Source organism: Atta colombica, unplaced genomic scaffold (assembly GCF_001594045.1).
Source record: "Atta colombica isolate Treedump-2 unplaced genomic scaffold, Acol1.0 scaffold55, whole genome shotgun sequence".
Lineage (NCBI taxonomy): Eukaryota > Metazoa > Arthropoda > Insecta > Hymenoptera > Formicidae > Atta > Atta colombica.
The window spans coordinates 1,515,833-1,533,161 of record NW_017259545.1 but is presented as its reverse complement, the minus strand read 5'-3'; the positions used below and the strand labels follow the sequence as shown (position 1 = coordinate 1,533,161).

At 34.5% G+C, this 17,329-nt stretch overlaps 1 protein-coding gene across 1 annotated transcript in view; it reads right to left on the bottom strand.

The window, feature by feature from the left end:
- The window catches only part of LOC108691899 (mucin-3A), a 37,263-nt gene that overhangs the window by 11,381 nt on the left and 8,553 nt on the right, over positions 1–17,329 (bottom strand). The window lies entirely within an intron of this gene.

Here is a 17,329-nt window from a genome sequence, read left to right as displayed (position 1 = left end):
CGATTGCAGAAATGTGATTAATTCGTCTAATTGTGGGTATCCAGAGTGCAGTTGGCCGACGATCAATGGCTAGAATGATGGGCTCGACGTTAATTACAGTCGTGTAAATACGCGCACGCAAAATAATATCTGTTCGACAGTGCAGAATAAAATCCGCGATATCCTACAACTAAACGTGATATAATAATGGGATAAAATATTAGTTTCTACGATAATCACAAATAGCCCGTTTTCTGTTTAATATTACATATGCGCAGTGCACAAGTGAAATTAATATTAAAGTCAGCCAAATACATCGATTGTTTTCTATAATAATAAATATATGAGAAATTTTTATATGTTATACTTACTATATTTGTAATGTAATCCTTACGTAATAAAAGCCTTGTATAAATGTGAAAATATTCAAACGTCCGTTCATCTGATGTAGATATTTACAATGCATTTAATTGTTCAAGCATTTTACACATCAGCATAAATCATCTATTGAGGCCGTGTGCCAAAAAACATTATTGATTCTGCCAAGTTTTTATATTCTTTTCATAACTTCTCTTGTTCTACTGCTAACGTGCTGTCAGATTATATACGAAAATGCATTATATAGAATGTATTATAATTATATAAAATTTTACACGTAACGGTTCTATATATCAGCATTTACCTAATATTATTTAAATTTGATGAAATAATTGCTTTCGAATTACCGAATATTTATTCAATGCATATGAAAGTCTCTGAAGAAAAATTTATTAAATGACACAGACGTGAACATCGCCGATTAGATAAAAAAAAAATATATATGATGATGTGATACATAAGAATATCATGAATACACGAGTAACTATGGTGAGTATAGTTTACGGTACTTTGACGAAACATAAAACCAGGTAGAACTCGACGTGACTACATTTTCCGACAAACCGACTGTACTTGCTCGGCTATTCACGAAATATATGAGGACCAATGTGTCCTTTACAACTTCGTGGAGATCTCGATGTCTTGTAAAGTGAGTCGTAAAGACGTTGTTAACTGTGCTCCCTAAAGACTCTCGTTCCACTACCCGCGAAAGATTGCCGGGAGTAATTTCCGACAGGTCATGACCTGCCCCAATCGACCAGTGGAATCGTCAAAATTGCATTCCCACGACTGAATGCGTAGGTACAGAATCCTCGCCGAATTCTCGCGGTTTTCGTATCGATGAATATCCCCTGAGAGAAAGAGAGAGAGAGAGAGAGAGAGAGAGAGAACTTTGGCTGATAACGAATTTACTGGCGAACGAAATCTGATTAAGGAGACGCGATTGCTTGACAGCCTCGAAAATTCAGTATCGATTTTTGCGTAATACTGCAGCTGCATATTTTAGAAATATATACAATTTCTCTGAAAGCCCTGCGGACTACATAACGTCAAATTCGGACTCCATTCCAATCTCCAATTTTTGTTCTAAATTAGAATTGCACATTAAATATAGCATAAATGGATTAAATAATACGGTATTATCTTTACATGCTAAAAAGTGACTTGAACAAGCAACCGTATGATTCTGTAAGATCGAGGACAACTCCCAGGGGCTAGATGTCTCGACGTTCATCGATCGACGAGAATTCGATCGTACCTGTTAACGATCACGTCGAGAAAGTCTTTGAAGCGGGGCCAGACGCGAATGGCCGTAGCGGCTGGGTCACTGTCACTAACCGCGAAAATTATACATTCGCGTACACAGACAGGATTTGCGACTTCAATTGGCAGAGGAAGAGAAAGATGGATAAGAGAGATCGTTTATCTAAATTTTTCATACTTTACGATACAAAGGAAATACACGATATTGCTTATACATGACATATAGTATACGGTCGTATATATGTATAAAGCGACAGTTTAGATATTCTTCACGCGAACTTCAAACGAACAAGACAGTGACATCACGTGTGTAGCAACATGACATCCGTTCGCATACTAATAATTTAATAAGCAGCTATCTATAGCTTAGAGACATCAAAGACTTATCGTAATCTAGTAATGCACTCACTCTGGGGGAAAGTAGGATATCCTGTGAAATACAGCGTCCTGTAATCTTTGCAAGACTGATTAGGTCGCGTTGTGACTCTTTATATAATATTTATTAATAAATTAAATTCAGAGCACTTTCACAAAACAACTTCATAAATTAATAAATTTATTCATCATAAAAATTGCGTTAAAAAGCAATAATATAATAGTAACTTGAGATTCAAGCAAAAAATGTCAGATTTTAATAAGTTAACATTCATTTCATTTTGGCAAAAAAAAAATATTATGAAAATATTAAATAGAATAATTATAAGTAACATATCTTGTGTTTTTAAAATATCTTATTTTAAAATATCTTTTCAAATAGCAATGTAATTTCAAATTTAAAAATTGGATAAACTAAAATAAGTTTGAAGCTTTCTTTGAATCTATTTCAAGCATATATTTTAGTATGTATGAAAAATTTCAAATTCAACCGAATTTATACGTTCAATGAGGAGGCAATTTAACGCACGGAATATATTTGTTGCTTATTTAAAAAACTATTCAAGACGATATACACGACAATTTTTTGCTTTGAATTATATAAGGAGAAAAATGGAAATGCAAAAAAAATGTTTCGTCTCTGCGTCTGTTAATCAACTCATTAAACCGATTGCTGAATTTGATGCACTCGGAATGGCTAAAATTCTCGAACGTGCGAACGTTATCGGTGAAGCGCGATCGACGATGATACTTTCACCTGCGTCAGGTGCGAATGAATCGATTCGCTCTCGAGGCTCATCAACGAATCATTTCCCCTGATTATTAACGCGTTCTCTCAAGTAATATCGCTTAATGATGATACTTAATGATGATACTAAAAACCTAAATTTTATTGCATAATTGGAAAAGATTGGGCTCTATACAAGAAAACTATAATATAATAGAAATTTCATCATGATAAAAATCGATGAAATATATATTATTAAATTAGCACATAACTCATTTCAAAAGATATATTCAAGATGTACATACAATTCATTGAATTTACATAATGTCTAAAGATAATGTTCTAACATAGTAAGTGAGAGTTATGCAACATTGAAATTTCGACAGTTTTCGAAAGTTTGCTGTTCGAGTAGAACCAAAACATTATTATGCACGAAGACGCGAGAAACTGGACCATGACAAAGGACTACGTGCTCCGTTGCAGGACGGAAGCTTGCTGAAAGTTGCTTTCGTCGTATTTGCACGTAGAATCGTGGCATAACGAGACACACGTGCTAACGGTAGACGCTGCTTCGGGCGCCGATCTCCTCTTGAACGAGATTCTCAGAAAGAAAGAGATGGAGAAAGAGGGAAGAAAGAAAAGAGAGAGGTGAAACACTCGGACGAATGGGCAAAGGCGATCGCTTTGTGCGAAGCCGCCTTTAGAATCGATGACATCCGACCTTGAAGATCAAATCAGAATCGAATCACGATAGCCTCGATGATATTAGACTTTCCCGATCATGCCGACAAAATCCGAAGAAATTCTATGGCTTAGAAGCGAAATTTAAAGATAGACAAGAATCTTGATAATAGGCGGCTTTATGATAATTTTACCAATTAAATAAATTGACTAGAGAGATCACGAAGAAAGATACACGCTCAGAGAAGTAAAGTTACAATACGGAATAGAAATTTGAATTAAATATCGGAGAAGATAATTTTGATACACTCAAAATTTCTGATTTATCTAACATACATATATTAATGATAATTAATTATATCTTATGATAGTAATAAGATATCTACCATATAAAATATTGATTCTGCTCTGTAATTATTTTATATGTTTTTAATCACATTCTATTTTTTATTCAACTCTCCTATCTCATGTAATGAATGGTTCATTTATTTGTATAAATAAATTCAAATATTAATCCAGTTAAAATTAATACATCTATCAATCTTGTTTATTTTTTATATCTACGTGACTATAAATATGCCGTATATTAAAGAAAGATTTATATAAACAAAATTGTAAAAAAGCTATCGCTAATTATATATATGTGTGTATATTTACGCAAATATATAATATTTACTCGCGTGCGCATTAATTCTCTAAACAATCGTTAATTAATAATTAACACTTATTTATTTATTTCATGTTTTTCTGTCCGATTAGAATCCGAGAAGAGAAAGTCAAAAGACGTTCGAGATATTGGCTTCTAGGAATCGTGCAATTAATAGTAATTAATCAAGTCATTTCTAGGATAAGACATATAAGTATATTAGAAAATCAAACTATGAGAAATGTCACGCACGGCTTATAATTATCGAAAAACGATGTACTTCGATACATCCATTAAACGGAATTTAATTTACTTATCTGCCTGAAACATTTTATCAGACACAATTCTCCGACTGTCACCGCGAAATTAAAGGGATCGACAATTGTTTAATTAAATCGGTTCGACTAAATTCATCGACGATCAGACATTTTGCGCGCGATTATTGATAAATTCAAGTAGACTATTCTTATTCTTCGAAGTTCAGCTTTAAAACATTCTTTTCTTTTTTAAAGAAATGCCGCAATTTCACTTTGAACTTATTAAGTATCTACGAAAAGTGCGGTAATGAATTCAAAGCACGGATGGAATATTTCCAACTCCGAAATTCCATAATGTCTCGCATCCTGCAAAATCGCGAAAGCCGGTGTGAAAATTCAGTCTGCGGCCGTCTCATTTTTCATTTCATCCGCCAAATACGGTTCCTCTTAGCAGCTTTACGAGTCGTTGGCTCGCTCGGAGTTAATTTATGCGTGAATAGAACGCTCGAAAGAGAAAAGAAAATGGTCGAGAGGAAAAAGAAACGAAGAAAAATGAACGCAAAGGACGTGTTAGAAGCTTTATAGCACGAAGATCGATTAAAAAGACTATCTTCAAAAAATTAACGCATCACTGAGATCGCAGGAACGTCAATTAGGTATACTGACGATGCTCCAATATGCAAATAACGTTAAATCTTATATACGCTATTTTCCATCTGAAAGAATCTCGATGGCGCGGCGCTGATACTTTCTCATCGGAGAACCGAACTTACCACCAGCCGGTGAATTAAAAATGAATGAATAAAATAAGATAACGATCCAGTAATTGACAAATCCATTCGAAAAGAGAACACGACTTAAATAAAGTAATTAATCATATGTGCGTACTCAGTGCGACATACTGAAAAAAATACAAAAATAGATACGCGATAAATAATATTAAATATAAAATAAATTTTATTGCAATTACATACATAAATAGTGGCAAGATATATTCTTAGAATATTGTGAAATTTTGAAATCCGTAGAATCATATATCTCTGTAATAAATTAAAAAAAAAAACTTGTGTAAGAATACGGAAGATTATATCGCTGTGTAAAGGAGCTTCGCGAACACTTTCTCGTCGATTAATGCTTACTACTAAATGTTCCATCTTCCGCGATGTGCTAATTGCAACTGCCACTTGATTCATTATTAAATGAGTACCCAATGAATCATACGTGTTCTGACATAAATCGTTATGGGAATCAGCACATATAAACCGCACATTATGTCGTCGACACAGGTAAAAGTTCCAAGATGATGCACAATCATAGAAGGAGAACTCTTTTTTTCTCTTATATGACTCTCTTCTCTCACAGATGTAAGTACAATGTATAATTATCGTTTACATCGTTAGAAAAGTATTACGGCGGACGCGATGTAACATTTTTCTTGATTGTTCTGATTATTTTTTTACTACTTACTTAGTTTTTTTTTTTATGAAGACAAGTATCATTTAATATGACTTCTCGAATGATCATTCGTTATAGTAACAATAATAAAAATTTGTATCTTATTATTTTAATATATTTTAATCTTTATAATGCTGCTCAAATTGATACTCTCTAAAGATACATTAATTAGCGTTAATCACTTTATCTGACTTCCTATTTTTTTTATAAAATAAGATAAAAGGAAATTAAGGATAAGTTAAGCCTCGATTAATGTTTCTGAATAGCACATACATACAGATATTTATGTGATCATTATCACATAACGTTCGCCATTAATTTACTGACAACAACGCTCATTCTTGTCCCACGAGACTGTGCATGAGTTGTCACATGCAAATTAACTGAATCGAATTTCCTGAGAGGAATCGAATATTCGGCGAGGACCCAGCTGATCGAGAGAAGCGATCATTTCAAACAAATGTGTTTGAACAGAAATTCAGTAAGTCCGAGGACCAGGGCAAATCATCTGTTATCCCTTGAGAATCTCAGAGCACGTTGTGGGCAAAGGTTAGGCGTGTGTAAAGAAGCCGATGATCCAGGGGAAAATCCGGCGACCACTACTAATTTCAGGTACAAGGAAGCAATTATCGATTCTTCAACGAGCTCGCGCGCGCTCAGATGTGACGGCCGGCCGCTCACGAGATCTGTTCCAAGTAGTTTCTCGACTGGATTCGATCAAACGCGACCGTGACTAATTCCCTTAAGGGGTTACATACACCTCTCATCTCGCTTCGCTTCGCCACGCCGCGTGCGAAACGAATGCGAACGTACATCTTCATGTTTCCGCGGGGCTATAACGTCGTAACGTGTTTCTTTCAAGCGCGAACGACCGTATGTCATAAGGAGCGCAAAGAGAAGAGCGATACGACATCTCCCGAGATTGAGTCAGTGATGCCGACAGAAAGATGTTGGTCGAAAAGCCACAGATCTGTCTCAACCCTTGACATCCAAGACGTACTACATTTTGTGTGTTCCATTGAAGCTATTTCCTTTCTAATGCGCTTTTTATGAACTCCGTAAACGAAAGACAAAATCACTAACTATACTAAATGATGAATCGTTTCTCCTCATTTCTTTCTCTTGTGGTTAAAAGAAAAAACTATCTTTACAAAAAAATTCGTTCGTTCCTAACAGAGTAAGAAAGATTGTTAGATGGATATGGATGATATTCTTAAAAAGTTGATAAAAGAAATTCGAATTTTTTTATAAGACGTATAATTTATTTAACATAAAATATTTTTTTAAAATCTCTTTAAAAATTCTACGAATATATACTTATAAATGTGATAAAAATAGTAATGTATTTAAAAAATTGATTTCTATTTATTTTAATAAAATATTTGTTGATTGTTGCTTGATGAACGATGTCCCGTCTGAATTAACAGATATAAATATCCGTTCTCAAGATGTTTTTCATCGATCCTTAATTCTTTTCAGTATTTCTTCATCGAAAACATTTTAGATAAACTTTCGTGAAATTATGAAATAATTCATTTAAGAAATTTTCAAAATTTAATACGCAAATTACATTCATCATCCAATATGTATAACTTCAGAATATTCGAGAACATCGGTTCTTGTCTGAATCATCTGTTAACAAAAATTCGCTAGCTAGAAAATAAAATAATTTGAACGCACAAATGTAAATTGCTGTACAAACAGAAAGGTAGAAAGAGAAAATGTAACGGAAACGGATTTAAAGCGAATTACGGATAACATATGCAACGAGAAAGTAATGACACAAATCTGTCACTTTTTTGATAATGAGCTCGATAATTTAGTACTTAAACACGAAAAATCAAATCTCTTGAGTTGCTCTCGCAATTCTCAATATATACCATAGATACAAATGTTGTATTGAAATTCGACATCTTACAGCCACTTCTATAATAAATTCTCACGTTAATTATGTCAGTAAATACTGAACTCGCGATAAAGAAGGAAGGAGAGAAGAAGAGAGAGGTGCGAATATGCACCGCGGTTTTTCTTGACAGGCTCCGGCGCGGCGCGTTTCCGTTCGATTCTCCGAAAGTCGAACGGACGTAAGTGATGGTTTCCGACGAAAATCCCCGCGGAGGAAGAATGATTTACGATCGATTCGGTTCGGGAAGGAAAGTCAAGCCGCGGGGGAGCCGCACCGCCACGGGTCGACTTAATGCACCGGGCGAAACCAGTGGGAAGAGCTTTAATTATGCAGGACGTTTCTGAATTAAGGCCACTCGGCTTTACGGTGCCCGTATATGCGAGGCATTTTACATAATAGCTCCCTCGCGGGGTTGGAAAATAATGTGCTGAGAAGTCAAGTCGGTGGAAACTATGAGAACCATGAGAACCATGTGTGTGTACGGCGGCGATGCTATCTGCTTTCACACTCGAGAGGAGAGAGAGCTTCGATGGAGCTCATCTTTATCACTGTTATCGCGTGACATAAATTTTACGGTATTGTTAGTATTTTACAATATATCGCATTATGTGCTATTTGTAAATAATTAAATATTTAACTGGAACCGTATATTTCCCAAGGAGAACAAGAAAGTCAAAATAACATTAATTGGACATCATTTTTATTGATCGATTATCGACCGAATTTTTTGTCACGATTCGATTAATATGACTTGTTATTTTGACTTGTTCTTCTGGAATTTATTTACAATCTCGCGAACAAACGCTAAGAAATAAATTTTTCATGTAATTTGCGCGCGGTTCCAAATTCATTGACCGAGTGATTTGCGATCGAGAAGTTGAAGCAGATTGCGATAACAAGTTACGGTTAGAATTTATGAGTCCTATTCCCCTTGGTGAACGTGCCGGAGCCGAATTTGAAACTGGGTGGATAAGTTTCGCGTGTAAACGACTCTGGAATCGAAGCGGGCCCCGAGACAGCGTGGCCCCACGGTTTCACTTTATCCCTCTCTCATGTGGACCACACAGCATCAAAGGTGCGTGTCACGCACACGGAACTCGTCGTCGGTATGCGTGCGAACGCTCGCGCGCCTCCAACTCCGGGCCGCGTAGACCTCCAACACGACGACGGTCAAATCTACGTCGATGAGAATTAATGCGAGCCGATCGCGGCCGGCTGACGAAATCCCCGTTCGTGAATGAAATGAAAGTGGTTTTCCTTTATCGATTCTCGGCTTGTTCTGTGTTCCCGACTGTACGGCACTGACGAATAATCCGGACTAGCGAATTGATACCGGGAGAGCCTTTCCCGTGGGAGATTTAGGAGCTCCAGATTGGAGAGCCCGATTGCGCGGATTCGACGCGAGATGCAATTTCAAGATTATCTCGCATATTAATAAAACCTGAGGCACCTCAATTTGCGCACCTCACGAGAATATCGTTTTCTAACGTCTAAAATGCGATATTTACTGTCTGATAACAACAAACGAAACTAGTACGATTTTTTTATCAAAATTCAAAAACCTCATCGTAAAAACGTAGCAAAACTGATCAGGTTTTTTTGTGTTAATGAATTGGTAAAATATTATTATAACGCTGTGCACCATACAGTAATGTTACAAAAGCAACATCGGTCGAGGATAGTAATACCAGCCATCAGTCATAACTACTATATTTTTTTTGTAGTATCCAAATATTTGCATTTTTGACAGTGTATTTAATACTCTGTCTCGTAATGATATGGCATCATTTGTCGACCACATTGCTCTCCCGTTAAATATACAAATGTATCCTTTTATATCACGTGCGTTCATACATGAAAATTATTCACAAAATATTTTTGATTAAAATACTTCAATTTTCATAATGACGTATATTTAATGACTTTTGTCGTAATTGGAACAGCTACAAAACTGAAAGCAAACCTAATTCAGATCATCTGTAGCGTATTCTTCCCTTTTTTTTTGCCTCTCGAATCGTCTTACGATTAATACGATCGGCCCAGTATTTTTTACCTCGTTCCCCATTTATACTCTCTCTTTCCCCGTTTACTTTTATTTCGTAGCGCGCGATATCTAATATTGAATCCACAGTAGAGAGTAGTTTCCACTCCTCACGCCACCTTGGCCCTCCCGGCCTGCTGCAAATTTAATGACTCCGCGGATAATCGTGAGACTACTTACGGGCGAAAAGTGGCCATTTACTTGCGGGAGGATATAACAGGATTCGCCTTTAATTCCCTCGCCACATTCCACCAGCCGCGCTTAACGCCCGACCGTGTGACCCGCTTACCGTGTAACGTTGGACCTCCCGGCCCTCTCAAGCTTTTATCACTAATTTTTCGCGATATGTTTTCTTCGTGAGAAACGCGGGCGATCAAGCTGTTAATTAATCGAGACGTCACAGAACAATTAAAATCACTTACTCGCTACTAATTGTTCTCGCGTTAAAAAATGCGAAAAAGCATTTCAGATTTATTCTCTCATCTGCTAGTTAAGCTTCTTTTCAAAGAATTTCCTCTCATTCGATACGCTATTATCAAGAAATTCCGCTGATATTATTCAAACGAATCATTTTCTAGCGCTTAGTCTGCAGCAATTTAAAGTAAAATCTTTCATTTCTCAGTCTTAATGATAGAAAGATTTGGAGAAGTGTTAACAATCAGGAGCAGTAGAAGAAGTGCGCAATTTTATTCAATTTTATCAAATTAAAAACATATTATGTTTCGCTGTGAATACGCAACTTAGTAATTTGATTAAATTACATGGAAAATTAACGAGAGAGTTAATTAATATAATGTAACATAAAAAAAAATATGCAAAGTTAAAATATTTTATAAATATATTGTATTTTAAATATAAGTATATTAAATTATATATATATAGATATATAATATAACAATACAAAGTTATAGTAAATATACAAATATAAAGTTAAATAGTCTATACATATAGAATATTTTAACTTTGCATATTTTTGAAAAAAAGTATTAAAAAAGTTTGGTATAAAAAAGTTATTAAATTTATTCGGCTTTCGTTCTGGCTGGCTATAATTAATCCTACACTTGTATATCCATTTTATATATTTATTTTATATAAACCCTTTCTTTCCATACGTGTCAAAATGGACCCCGGTGACCGAACGCAAAAAATGCGTCACGAGGAAGCCACGCATCGTCGCGAAATGCGGCGGCAACCGGCCTATATTAACTACGAAGGCGTATCACGTATGCAGGCCGCTGGGCCCGGGCCCGGGCCCACTTCGCCTCTCTTCTCTTCGCGTGCGATGAAATTTTCATCGTGCCGGAGCTCCGGCTTACGGGATACGCGAGCTCATGCGAAACCGTACTGATCTACAGTCCCACGAAATCTTTCACGCAGAGGCCGGCCGGCACAGCGCGAGCAACAAAAGTCTGCAAAAGCGAGAAAAAGTTGTCGGTCCTCGACGAGACCATGCACCGGCGAGACGTCGAGATGAGACTCACGATCAGCTTTGAGAGCCGAATCAATTCTTTGGCCGGCGCCGAAGCCGATGTAGTCATGATTGGACGATATAAAAAAAAAGCTCGATGCAAAATCAAGGAACATTTATGTAATAATGATCGCGCGTGCGCATATGTCCTCTTCAAAACGAAAAACTTAGAATATGTGCTTTTATATGTGTGTGTGTGTGTGTGTGTGTGTGTGTGTGTGTGTGTGTGTGTGTGTATGTGTGTGTGTGTGTGTGTGTGTGTGTGTGTATACACGAGTGAGGGAACAAATTTTCAAACCTTTCTATATAACTCTTCTAAATTATATTTTATAAAAAATTGCTATATATACCAAAGTTGCAATACAGTTTTGAAAGATACGTTATGTAATGTATTTTTTTGTAGCTAAAGATATTTAGAGATGTATTTGCATCACACATATTCTATGCGTGCTGCTCCACCCTGTATGTACATATATATATATATATTTTTCATATTATTCTTTAAAATAATTATTTTCAAATAAACAGATTTTTTTCGATAAGCGTATAGATTTCAAATTTTAATAATAAAGATTTTATAAAAAGTGTATATACTTTCATAATTGCGTTTCATGAATGAAAGTATTATCTATATAAATGGAAATACAAAGCATAGCAAATACAATAGCAAACAATATGCATTCGAAATTAACCAATTATAAATCAGCGAAGCTGAATGAATACTAATTTATATAACATAATAATTATTTTAGCAATTTAGCAAAACACTCCCACCCCCATCCAATATAATTTGTAAACGAATAATTCGATTTAACTAGACTTTCTCTGAATCGTTTTGATATTTCAACATGTGCAATCAAATTTATCGAATTTTAAACGTTTTGGAGTAAAATTATTTATCGCTTTGCTTTATTATTGTAGCTACAAAACTCGCGATAGAATTAATGAAAAAATGATACACTACAAGAAATTATCTAAAAATATAATATTGTGCTCACGCTAAATAACAGTGAGATATATAATATATATTCACCCAAAATATTTTATATCAAACGAATATATAAATTCAACAGACAAGTGATGGAAAATTGGAAAAATTGATTGCAAATCCTAAAAATGGGAAAAAATATAAACACAAAGTTACAAATGGATATATTTTTGTTATTTCGTAAAACATAGTGACTGAATCGTCTGTTAAATATTCTAGTATATTGGCCAATTTTAAACGGGTTCGTGCGAACAGCACGTGTGGAAGTAAATTTAATCCTCAAAAATACGCGGAAAACGCGCGAGGAAAAAAAACGTTACGTGGGAGACCAGCGATGTAAGCGTTATTTATGAGTACGAGATTTTAACGCAATTTCATCGGCGAAAGCCTAACGAGATTAAAAAGAAAAGAAGAGCCAATGCATTCTCATCGCTTCCAACAACACTCTGTGAAATGAATCGTGAAAGTGTGCGATGCGGCAAATCGGCAAATGAGAGAGAAAGAAATTGTTCCGTCTCCGGAACTAATAATAAAATCCTTCCTGCTAATCGTTATTTAAGACTCGCCATAATATAAATTCTACATTTATGTGTAGAAATTAGAAAATATCGCGTGGACCATTTGTAATAGACTCTCTGCAATTCGTGTATTTATTTTCGTAGCATAATTACCGTTAATAAGCACCGGTGAAATAAAAAAATATTTTAATTATTACTTCGAGAAATCATCAAGTAACGAATCATACAGTTTGCGAGGATTTTCTGTGCTTCAGTCGGAATCGTGTTCTGAATAGGGGTCAAGATTTACATGTTCTCGCTCCTTCCAGCGACGAGGATTTCTCCGGTTCTTTTCTAGGTGGTCCGTCGTCTGATTGAAGGAATGACGAAAGTTATGTGGGCTCCCGTGAGTGGCATCGATGCGACGCATTGAAATAAATTCCACGCGCCAATTCCGTCTCCGAATTCATTTTATTCCGCCAGCAAATTTCAACGGATCGTCCGCGGATCGCTAATTAAATTATTTCTTCGCGCAATTCTAATTGCAATATGCGGTCCTACCACGCGGTACTTTTCAACTGGAATTTCGTTATCAAATGCCGCTATTTCTGTAAAGGTAGAATTAATAACGCTCCAAAAATGTGCGGCAATGCATTGGAAGATATCCGAGAATCATACGTAAATGTAAATTAAACATGTAATCTACATAATGATATATAAATAGTGAATTGCGTTTTAATTATTGACTTTTGCATGTTGCGAAAGCAATGATACATAGGATCGTTATTAATTATCGTTGATAATTAATATATTACGTAGTATATTTCTCTCTAATTAGGGAGAATAAAATTTATAGATGTTACAGACATTTATTCCTAATTTATTTCTTCGCGCCGGTATACTGTTGAAAAGAAAATAGTAGGCGCTATAAAATTGCAATAAATGTCGAGTTAACATGTAATAGTAACATAAAGTGGCATAAATCTCCATTTTTTAAAGAGAATATATGTATTTCTATTTTTACTAGACATCGTAATATTGTGTCGTAATACCACGTTACGTCTTTTTACAACCAAATAAAAAATAAACTGCTGTTATTAGTATCTCGCGCAATAAATTTGATGTATTTAATTTAGATATTTCAAACTTTCTCAAATTTTTCAAAGCTTTAAAGTTTATAGAATAAAATAAATATCATGATCTTGATGTCAGTAGGGCAGATGAATTAATTACTTACTACGTCGAAATGCATCGTTAATTATTACATTTTTGTGTAATTGGTAGCTACTGGTCTCGTATCGTAAATCGATCATCTACGCGTATAGCATTATTTCACCTATAAGCCCTTTTATCAACAAAAAGTCTTTGATGTATTAATTTAGTATGACAGAGCGAGCGTTACAGATCGCAACGCGCGTGCCAATGTGAATTATTGTTAATGTTTGTCTGAGTCTCAGTACGGAATTTAAATTTCGAATATGCATAACACCTGTCTTCGTTAATTTTCACGTGTTACTCTAGCATACAATCGGGCTTATTGTTTCGACTTGCACAAATCGCATCGTTATGCGCGACCATCTGTGGACAAGAATTAATACAATTCGTTTCGCATGCCAATGGATATATATATGTATATGTATATAAATATATATATATATACTCCAGTTGCATAACATTACGAATATTTGCACGCAACATCAAATATTGTTCGTGCAAACAAAACATATAAAAGTGACGATTTTCCAATGAATACATAGGAATTATGAATTCGGAAAATATTAACCGTTTTTTTTTATTACATGAATCAATTGTAGAAAATACATTGAAATATTTCTTGTCCGTTTTTTATTTCCACATATTAATATTAAATGCATATTTTAAAAAAAATCTTCAAATATTATTTTCTTTTCTTTTGCATCAATTTAATAAACAACACAAATAAGTAAAAAGTATATCAATTTATATCAAAATTTAAATAAATTCTAATTGGAGACATTAATGCAAAAAAATTCTTTAAATTCTATTAAAATAATATGTAAAAAGAAGAAAGAAGAAAAAATGAAGTAACATATCTATGTATATGTCAACATTTTTTCCCATCTACAGTATGTCACAAATATACTGTAATCGAATATATTGTAAGCGATTACATATTGTACTTAACATTTTATTTTATAGCTGTGAAAACAATTTAGTTTATCTAGAAATACAAGATAAGATTTGTGAGAAGAAATGCTACTTGTAAATAGCAGCTTGTATATTCTGACAACAAACACCTTCTTCAAACGCACTTTATTGATGTTAAGTGGCGATATACAAACATCTGGGTACTTTATGAACCGCCCGCAACATCTAGACTGTTAGAATCTATATCAGATTATCTACTTACTTTTTGTGACAGATAATCGCCATACAGCTTAAAACATGTCGCGTAAACGTTTGAGATTGATCGATACTAAGACACACTCTGTACATATACATATTATTCGAACAATGATATTCAAAATGTATTATTATTCAAATATTCCAGAAATTTAATATAGAAAAACTTTAATATTCACATTTTAGATACTTACACGTACGATAATCCTTAATTTATTAATTAATGTCCCAATTCCTCTGTTTGCTTGCTATCCACCACGTTGGTAAGACGTATTATATCCACTTTTGCTATACATAGTATAGTTCAGGGATGTTGTCGGAGGATGAGTAATAGCAAATATTGCAAAGCTCCCTTCTGCTGTAATATGATGGGAAGTTCGCGAAATAATTAAGTACCCGAGTACTTAACGGTAATCTAATGTCATCTTAACGAGTGTAGGATCGATAGTGCCCATAATGAAGAAGTTACTGCATGTCTCCCATATTGTTCCGTCGTGAAAATTGAGGAGGCGTGTTAATCGAAAATTGAGGTATTAGGGAAAACTTAATTGTTGTAAGCATCGCCATCTCCTAACCACCTAAGAGTTGTTTCGCCTTCATGCATCAAAATTGCAGTAAAATTTTCTTTATCTAATTACGCGCGCGGCAGATGACCCTATCAAGTTAATTAAAATTAAGTGTACCAATATAAAATAAATTATATAGTAAACATATAGAAGACAAAACTACTGTAAAAAAATATATACAATATTTATAAATGTATAATTTTTCTATTTCATGCGATTTGAAGCCGAAGCTGAGCTGCAATGTATAAAAGTATAGTAGAATATGAATGCAATTTCAACAAACTCCATTAAAACTGCAAATTGAGTTTATAGTATTGAAATTCCGTTGTATCAACAACGGAAACGTAATCAAATTTCGTTATAGCAAATATATGCTATTCAAATTGCATTCGATATAAAGAAATTTTTAAGAACAAGATCCAGATATTCAAAAAGACAAAACTAATAATTATTAAAAAATCATTGATATCCTAGTTATCGATTCAATTGACGTAAATTCAATTAACTAAATAGAACATATTCTAATTGAAATATCAAATTTTTCTCCGATTCGTATATTCAGAAATTTTTTCAGAGATCTTCTATAAATAATGCGAGAGACATGTCCTCTCATTTTTGTCGGCTCGGCTTAGTTCGTCCTGAAAATCGATTTGCACTCCTGACGGCCTCTTGACCCGTTACACTGCTACTCTCGGAAGATCTTTTGGAAGGTTGATATCATCTGTGGTAACGACTAGAACTATATGTTCACCTATTGGACACACTAATTGGATTGGCAAATAGCGAACAAGATGAGGATAATGTATTCTCTCAACAATGAGACGTACTACACAAATTTTCAAATCGATACTAATGTGAAATATTCCAATAATTTCTTAAGAATTCTTCTAAAACATGATTCGCAGAATTTCTGATGAATACAATTAAAATACGGTAGTTAAAATATGGAAATGTTTGTTATAAGGATTTTATCTTGCAATAAAAGAAGCCATCATCCATTCTTTTTTCATTTAAATTTTTTATTTAAAATGTAACTCAAATCAAAATTGATGCACGTTAAAAGCTCATGTCATAGATATGAAAAATTATACAGATCGATTTATGTCACTGCATGGCTTCGAAAAAATATTTGCATTCTCCATAAATTCTTTACAGTTTGTTATTCTACTTAATTCTCCACCATGACACAGTCAAATGTACCCCTGATACCTAGAGATTGTAAAATACCCAGAAAAATTTGAAACAGTGACTGTGTTGTTTGCAACACCGGTTAGCCGTTGACATTAAAAAATGGAAAAGAGAGTTGGAGTTGCGTACCGACTCGCGAGTAATAAAATATAATGGCAGTTTTATTGCGCTAGCGTCGTGTAGCGCACTTACATCACTTGAATTCAACCATAGTCGAGAGTTAAACTTGTTTTGTCCCATGCGCCCTGCGGTTACCTTCCTAGCATAAGACACTTTTTATTCCGATCCAACATTTCGTGTCGCTGTAAAATAGGTCACTCTAACTCGTGCTGGATAAAATTTTTAGTACGCCCATCGAACTTGGTCATAATTTCTCGTTTACTGTCTATTTTGTCATATTGAAAAAACTGAGGTCATCAAGATGAATCGAATGGTCAATATGTCTCTATTAATCTCATATTAATCTCATATTAATGACATTTCACATTAAACAATTAAAATAGACAATTAAAATAGACTATCTTATTATTTC